This window comes from Lemur catta, chromosome 1, assembly GCF_020740605.2.
Source record: "Lemur catta isolate mLemCat1 chromosome 1, mLemCat1.pri, whole genome shotgun sequence".
Lineage (NCBI taxonomy): Eukaryota > Metazoa > Chordata > Mammalia > Primates > Lemuridae > Lemur > Lemur catta.
This window is the reverse complement of record NC_059128.1, coordinates 213,161,278-213,169,779: the sequence shown is the minus strand read 5'-3', so window position 1 is coordinate 213,169,779 and position 8,502 is coordinate 213,161,278. Positions and strand designations below refer to the sequence as shown.

At 39.5% G+C, this 8,502-nt stretch overlaps 1 long non-coding RNA gene across 1 annotated transcript in view; it reads right to left on the bottom strand.

Moving 5' to 3' along the window:
• Nucleotides 1–4,471: 4,471 nt before the first annotated feature.
• LOC123641947 overlaps nucleotides 4,472–8,502 on the bottom strand; it is a 58,416-nt gene continuing 54,385 nt past the window's right edge. Inside the window, exon 3 of the long non-coding RNA XR_006736377.1 lies at nucleotides 4,472–4,513. This is a non-coding gene — a long non-coding RNA (uncharacterized LOC123641947). The remainder of the gene's footprint in view (nucleotides 4,514–8,502) is intronic.

Sequence of the window (8,502 nt, the reverse complement as noted above, 5' to 3'; positions counted from 1 at the left end):
ATGTGTAAACTCAGTCATACCACAATTTAGTTTAACATGCTGCTGACATTTCATCAGCACCTCAGAGAAAGCACATCAGCAAACTAGTTGAGAATTGTTGCACTTGACCATCTGAGAGTCATAGGGCAACACTATAGGTAAGTATTAGAAATAAATGTTGTATTTATTTCTATTGGGAAAGAGTTTTGCATTTATAAATTGACAGAAACAAAGGACTAAAAACTGTTAATAGTTAGGAGATAAGGTTACAGAATGATTTCAGTTTACTTGTGGTTTTATTTTTTTATGTTTCTCTGCATTTCCAAATTTTTTCTGATGAAAAATACTAGGAAAAAAAAAAAGAAAGAAACTCTCACTGAGTAGAATACTTAGGTATCTAGTCTCCCAGGTTCCTCCTTATAGGGTCTCAATAGAGTTGCCTTCCCCAATTAGCATCATTCAGACTCTGCTCCTTCGTCTAGTATAACACCCCTCCTCTTCAGCATCATTTACATTCACAAGGCCAATAGCCTTTCCCTCAGACCAGTCAAATAAATTAACCATGTTAATGGGAGCTGAGTTATTAATAATAGGATTAAGTGCTCTACAATCCTGCCACAACCCTAATGAATATCCTTGGATTTTAATCATGCCTTCAGAAAACACACCCAAAATTTGAACTCTCTAGCCCTGTTAGCTAGCCAGTGGGCCATGAAAGGGTAGGTAAGGCTAGACCAGGCTGCTAATCACTAACCAGAATATGTTCACTGATTTAGTGGCCCTACTCTGTGCTGGTCTAAATGATTAGTCCTGCAATACCAAACAGAAAGCCACAGCACAAAGCCAAATAGCAAAATTTCTAGTTTATTCCCACACCCTTCTCTTAACCACTTTTGCTGATCCAGTCACTCTAAATCCAGGAAGAGTTAAAAGGTCTTACAGAGATAAGAAAAAGTATTGAGATGTCCATGCCTTACTCTACTGGAGGGCAATACAAAGTAATGCTTAAGGATTCTATTCAAACAGACCTTATATTTTGCTCTGTTTTGTTTTACTTAGCACATCTTAAATTCCAAATGTACTAGCCCAATGGCTGTTTCCTTTTCCATACCCATTTGATGTCTTCCAGAGTCCATAAACTCTGCAATCCATTGTGCATGGAACAAGTATAATCTCTTACAGAAAAAAAGCAAATCCAAATTAAGAATGCTATTACTTTAGAACTATAAAGACATCCTCTGGCATCCTCCCAGCCCAAGAAAGATAGTAATTCTTGTTTTAGAAGGTAAAAAGCATAGAAGAGCAACTAATTGAGACATTCCACTATTTAGTTAGAATAAAATAGTACCAGATCTTGGGCTATGAACTATATTTCAGAAATCTAAGCCAGGGTTATTTCCACAATGATAATGATTTGCAACCTTGGCTGCACATTGGAATCACCTGCAAAGCTTTAATAATTACTGATGTCCAATCATATTCCAGGAGATTCTGATTTAATAGGTCTCAGGTATAACCTGTGCATGAAGAGTTTTAAAAGATCCCCAGGTGATTCCAATATGCAGCCAAACTTGTGAACCACTAATCACAGTGTGCTGCCTCTCCTAGTGAGTAACTGCCAACAAGCTGGATTCCATCAACCATGGATAAAGTAGACGGCACCCACTTTTTTCACCCCAGCCTCCCCTCCCCCTACTTACATACATGCAGAGACATACTTAGCATGATTATTATTTAACTGATGTTTTCTATCTCCATTTAAAGCAGAACACCTTAAACATTTTCTCAAAGGGCCAGATTATAAATATTTTAGACTTTGCAGGCCATACAGTCTCTGTTGCAACTATGCAAAAAAGAAGCCATAGGAAATATGTAAAAAATGTGCCTGGCTGTATTACAATAAAACTTTATTTATAAAAGCAGGCACTTAGCCCACAGGCTAAAGTTTTCTCACTCTTGATTTAGAGTCTCTAAGGCATATAAAGCAATTACTACATTCTTTTAACTGGACTTCAAGGATTCTAATGCCAGTGGTCTTTAGAACTCCATTGCAGTTGCCAGAGTATATTTGCTTGCCAGAGGAAAGATTGTTGCTTCAGAATGGTTCTCCTCTGCCTGTTCCTGCTGCTGAATAGAGCCATTCTTTCAGAGCAGAAGCCATGGCTGCTCCCCAAGATCTCACGTCCACAAATGTTTATTACCATCCTGATATCCCCACGGAGGGGGTCTGTCACTGTAGACACCTCCAGCTCCTTCTCTATACCTGTATTGCATCATTATTTTTCTCACTATTATGTTACATGTTCTACACAAACCCTTTCACATCCCCTAGTCCCTTTGACTAAAACATTCCCCTGGGAGATGGGTTGAGCCACGATGATCATCGTCCTGATGTGAAGATGAAAAAACTGAGACTCAACAAGCATTAAGAGGCAAAATCTAGATTGGAACCCAGATCCTGTGACCACAAGAAAGTGTGTTTAGTGAGGGGAAAGTTGCCTATGGCTTGAGAAAGAGCTGTATTCAGATTTACTTGGTAGTTTTCTAATCTCCAGCAAGTCACTCAACCTCTCAGAATTTTTATTTCTTTAACTATAAAAATATGAATATCAGAATACTTACTGTTCATGGTTATTTTGAGAATTAGAGATTAAATGATTAATGATCCTGGCATTAATAGGTGCTTAATAATGGCAGCTACATTACTACTACCACTACTAATGCCATTGCTGCTGCTCTTCATCCAGGATTCTGTCCCTCATGCACTTGCTTCCATTCACAGTTAGGTGCTTCATCGTATTAGTATAGTGCCTTTCACAGTTGCTCAATTAATGCTGAATAAACTTAATTAATTGGTTAACTAATAATTTGATTATATATTCCTTCCACCATTAGCCTTTTAGAAGCAATGAAAATATCCCCAAGGTGGAGGAAAATTAAATGACTCCTTTCAAAAAAGACAATGCATAAAGGGAATTTCCTTCTCAACTCAAACTGAATCTGCTCAGCCAAGGATACATGTCCAAAAACACATTTGTTAACTACTTTAAATAATGGAACATAACCCCTTAATTTCTCTTTTGTACAGATTCATTAATGCTTAAAAGTCAACAAAATCAAAGCTGTCAGCTGGATTTTATGGATTAGTAGATACTCAACTTTCACTAACTCATCAGTAAAAATGATAGATAACTGTCTCTTGATTTAGATTTTTTTCTTGGAAGATACTGAAAACACCCCTGGAGAGCTCTAGATTGGGCCAAAATCCAGACTCAGAGTCTGATTTAGAGAAACATCATTCAAGCTTCCCAATCGCCTCTTATCTGTTTCACCAGGAAATTAGTGAATGGATTAACAAAGATGTACTGAGCACCCACTTTATATTTTGTTTTCCCGGGCATTGAGGAGATACAAGAAGAAAAACACATTGTCTATGAGTTCAAGCAGCTTATCACCTAACAAGTGAGAATATATGTAAATTCTGAAACAGACTTTAAAACATTCTAGGAAGTGTTGGCTAAAAAGTGAGCAGTATGTGTTGGGATAGGTAGAGAAAGCTTCTGAGGGTGCACATACTTGTGCTAAGCACTGGTGGCTGAACAGGTATTTGGGGGAGAGGAGGAGATAATTACTAGAAGAAGAGGAAGATGCTTTGCCAACTGTCTCAAAAGGAGGTCTGAAGAACAAGTTTGTGAAGGGTTCCACTCCATGCAGTCATTCAGGAATCTATGCTATCTTGTAACTCTCCTCTCCTCTAAGTCCTTGGAGTCCTCTGCCTTCAGCCAGAGAGTGACTGCAGAGAGAAAGGATCACTTGAAGAAGGATTTTATGGGCCAAGCCTGGAAGTGGGCACGTCACTTCTGTTCTTATTTCTTTGGTCAGAACTTAGTCATGTGGTCACCTTTAACCAAAATGAAAAATAAAAAAATCGTTTAACTGTACACTAAGGAAGAAGATAAATCAGTATGAAAAAGCACTAGCACCTTCCACCATAGTGTACCATTCTTGTCATCAAACTTCCATTACACTCTTTTTTCAACATGCTGGAAAGGATAAAAATAGTCTCATTCAGTCACTGTACCAAACTCAAAGTCCAGAATGTTTGAGTCAGTCCTCTGATCAGATATGTCTGATCTTAATATATCTCCTTAGGGTCTAGTGATCTGTGAGCTACATGCAATATATGGTGGTAGAATAAGAAAGCATTAACCGAAGTAGAAATATTCATTCAGAAAAGGGAAGAATGGAAGCTATGCACAAGTTATTGGTCCACGTCAATTTCCAAATTCCACTGAGAGGGCATTTTGAAGGCCTCCTACTAAAATGGGAGGGAGTTGGGGAAATCAATTGACTAGACACTGAAGCAGCTCTTGGGAGGAGTTTCTTGTTGTTTATTTCTATGACCACTGGCTCCATTTCTAGGGGGCTCTTTCTTGTCCACTATCCTCGGTGGCCACATCGAAGTGAACGCTTGTGGTCTTTTGGTGCAGTTCAAATTTCATAGCCAAGTTCCCACTGATGCAAATATGAGGGCCTAAAGAAAATGGAATATCATTTTCAATCCTGGATCACAGTTTCTTTGATAATAAAATGCACTAGAAAATTTGGAAGGCTTATGATCTATTTGCTTTTTGTCAGTTCTTCGTGCAAGTACCCACATTCAAAGAGTCTTATTTAGATAGAAGAGAACATGAATGTTGGTGAACATTGCTGGTTTCTGCCGTAACTAAACCAGTAATGTAAAAGAGGGAGAAATAAGAATATGAATTTATATTTGCATGTCATTTCAAAAATAAACACGAGAAGCATAAACACAACGAGCAAGGGAAAACAGAATGAATAGGAATAGGGGTGGGAATTAGATTTTCAGTTTACTTTTGTTAACATTGTTTGCAATTCTGAACCATTACCATTTCCAAAAAAGAAAAAATATTAAAATGAACTTAAAGCGCTTGGGACTCTGACTCGGGGGGATGGGCGGGACATGGACAATGTATATGACCTAAACTTATGTACCCCCATGATGAGCTGAAATAAAAAAAAAAAAAAAGAAAGCCTAATGCTCACATGCATCCAAAGAACCTGTCTTCAGCAGCATCAGTTATCATTTTAGGCTTCACTTATAATATTCATTTTCACCAAATTTTACTCAGACAAAAACCAGAGCAGATTTAATCAGGGGCAAGAGCCATATGGTAACATTCATTCCTGGATACTGAGCCCTATGGTATAATCCTCCCTTCACCCCCAGAGAAGAGAGGGCAAGCATTAGGCGTACAGCTATGGGTATCTGTAAGAATATTATAACAAGAACAACTTGGAAAAAGAACTGCATGTAAATATTGAGTCATGGTACCCTCTGGCACACACAAAGGGTCTTTAAAAGGTAGCACTTGGGTAAGTAGAAGAAACAAGGAAGGACTCCTCATACCAATATACAATAGAAAACTGTGATGTCACCCATCTAAGGATCATACTAAATCTCTAGTTCATACCTGCCCACCAAAGATGAAGCAGGAGACTGTACAATACAACTGGCCTTTGAAGTCAGTCAATATACAAGGCAGAGCTCTATAACTGGACTCCAGAATGATCAGAATCAGCTACAGTACATCGCTAAGAAATTTGAAGAGCAGTCTTAAAAAAGAGAGACTAAGCTTGTGCTATATAGTCCCAGAGAACAAAACTGGAACCCTAGGTGAAAGTTCGAAGTTACATTCTGTTCCAAATTAAGAAGGTTTTAACACAGTTTTTCAGAGATGGGAGAGACCACTTTGCCATTTGGGGGAGGGAGTGTCACGGAGGCATGGGGTCTACTGGTTGGAGGTGCTATAGGAGCCAGTGGGGCTAGATGATCTCCCAGTCCATTTTAACCCTGGAGCCCTGTGACTCAGGGCCTTGTGGATGACTTTGGCACTCTCACTTTCTCTCATTCTCTCCCTTTCTGTGTCACTACCTGAACACTAGTGCATGGGACTTGGTGTAGACCAAGTAGTAAGTATAATAGTACCAAACATAATTACTGTTTGAAACCACAGCTGCCAGTGACAATGGCTTGTGAGAAAAAAATGTTGTTGTACCTTAAACCCACCTACAGGGTTGAGCTGTAGGACCTATATGTCAGTCTTCATTTTGAAGATTCAAAAGCCATTAAAATATTAATAGCTAATATTTATTGAGTTCTTGTATATATGCTAGATGTGGTTAAATATTTTTCATGTATTAAATCATTCCATCCTCTTGGACCTTTGAACAAGTACTTAAAAAATAAATAAGACATTGACAGGTCAATATAGTGGGCAGGTAGAAATAATGCCTGAGTTCAAGTTGCAGGTGAAGCCAGCATTGGCTCAGAGCAAGGTCCTACTAATGTCCTCAAATCCTCTATTGTACTGGAGAATTTCATTTCAATATTCATTAGATGAAGAGTCATGTCTGCAGACATAAAAGATGTAGATTCGTAAAACTCCTTGGGATAGTCATTTATCAACACACAGCTCCAGGGAGAATGGAGTGAGCAGATTTTCTTTAAAGTTATAGAGTTTAGAGAGGCATTTGGAGAGCGTGGTATTAAGTATTCTGTTCTATAGCTGGAGCTGTTAAACCTTCAGGGATAGACTTAAATTTTTTTGTTGTGGTGGTTGAGCATAAAGACAAATAGATTGAGCCAACCAGTTGAGCAAGACTCTACACAGTTCAACAGCTCCTATGTAAGAATCATAAATAACTCCAAATCACAAACTCCTAAGAATGAGTTTGGACTCTAGCAGCAGAAGAGAATGATAAAGACAGGGGATTGAAGTCAGAGAATCCTGATTTCAATTCCAAGTTTTCCCACTTGTGTGCTGACAGCACTGGACACAATTTCCAATCCTCACATTCAGCAAGGCTCTTGTGATAAACATGGAGAGGCACAACCTTGCTCCCCCTTCAAGGAAGGTCTTGTTGCCCCAGCTGCTAAAATTACTGTCATAGTCTTCAGCTGTCAGTCCTTCAGGGATGGCCTCAGGTGCAGAGTTGTCTGGCCAAAGGTGACTCCCTTCCTAGTGTGGCACACATCCAAGGACTTGTATAGGCTGGGCTACACTGACATGGCTGTGGCAAACTGAGACAATTCTGATGGGCCATTTTATCTCCAGAGCTCCTTGTCATGTAGGTTGAAGTTACCAGGCACTGAGTTCCCCTATCACAGCTCTGCTTCTTCCTATGCTCACTCCTGTCCCCACTCCCTCCCACAGGCATTTCTCCCAAGGCCGCTCCCTAGTAAACATCAGGCAAGCTAATCTCTGTATCAGCTTCTGCTTCCTAGAGAACTCAGCCTTCCACAGGTCATGAGTCCCTGAGCTAGGACTTACCTGCATTATCTTTCAGTAAAACAAAAATCAAAAATACATGGGGTGACTTTGAACAAAGCAGGTTTTCAGTTCCCCATCCATAAAATGGATGTAAGCCCTGTCTATAAGAGTTCTTCCATCTTTGTAAGTTCTTATGTTATATGGAATCTGTCCAGTGACCAGGCAGAATAAGCAAGCCCTATCTATATGGTATGAATCAAGAAACTGAAAAATTTACCCTGATTAAAATATTACCTTTCTAGCCGAGCTCTCTGGTGCCTGCAGTATCACATTTCTGTCCCCATGATTTAGACTTCAGATCTGTCAACAGCCAAAATATAAGAAAGATCTTGTGAAATTTATAGATATATCAATTCTTTTCACAAGAACAGGCTTTAGAAGGGGAAAGTAACAAGAAAAAACCCCACAAGAACTCTGGTCTCTGTTGTGGAGAAAAAGGAAGAGGTAAAGAAAGAACGCAGAGCAAATATCCAAGTATCTGCGTCAGGATGGTTTGGGTACACAAGGCAGAGTATTGCATACTTAATGAGCTTCAACCTAGGCTCATCCTTTTCTTCACAACCAGAACCTTCCAGGCTGCGAAGTGTTGTGGAGCCAGCTCTAGAATTCAAAAGATCTAGTCTTGCGCAAGAGCTGCATCAACTGGCTGTGCCACCCAGGGCAACTTGGACTCTGTCAACTTAATTCCTCTTCTATAAAATGGACCTTTTAGCAACTTGCCTACTGTCGTCCAAGGTATACTAGGAAGGTTAAGTGATAGTGGATTAAAATAAAAAGCACTTGAATAAGTAAAACAGCAAAACATAGAGGTAATGCATTATTGTTATTTCTGTATTTCCAATCCTTATAGTCAGAAAGGGTCCCCAGCCATTGAGCTCATCTTAGCTTCAGCATCTTTCAATAAATCAAAGATGTAATGGTCTGAATATTTGTGTCCTCCAAAATTTATATGTTGAAACCTAATCCCCAGGGTGATGGTATGAGGAGGTGAGGCCTTTGGGAGGTGATTAGATTATGAGGTTGGAGCCCTAAGGAATAAGATTAGTGCCCGTGTAAAAGAGACTCCAGGAAGCCTGCTTGCCTTTCCTCCAAGCAAAGACACAGTTCTGAAGTGAGTAAGGGCGCAGTCTGTGAGGAAGGTGTCCTCACCAGACACTGAATTTGCCAG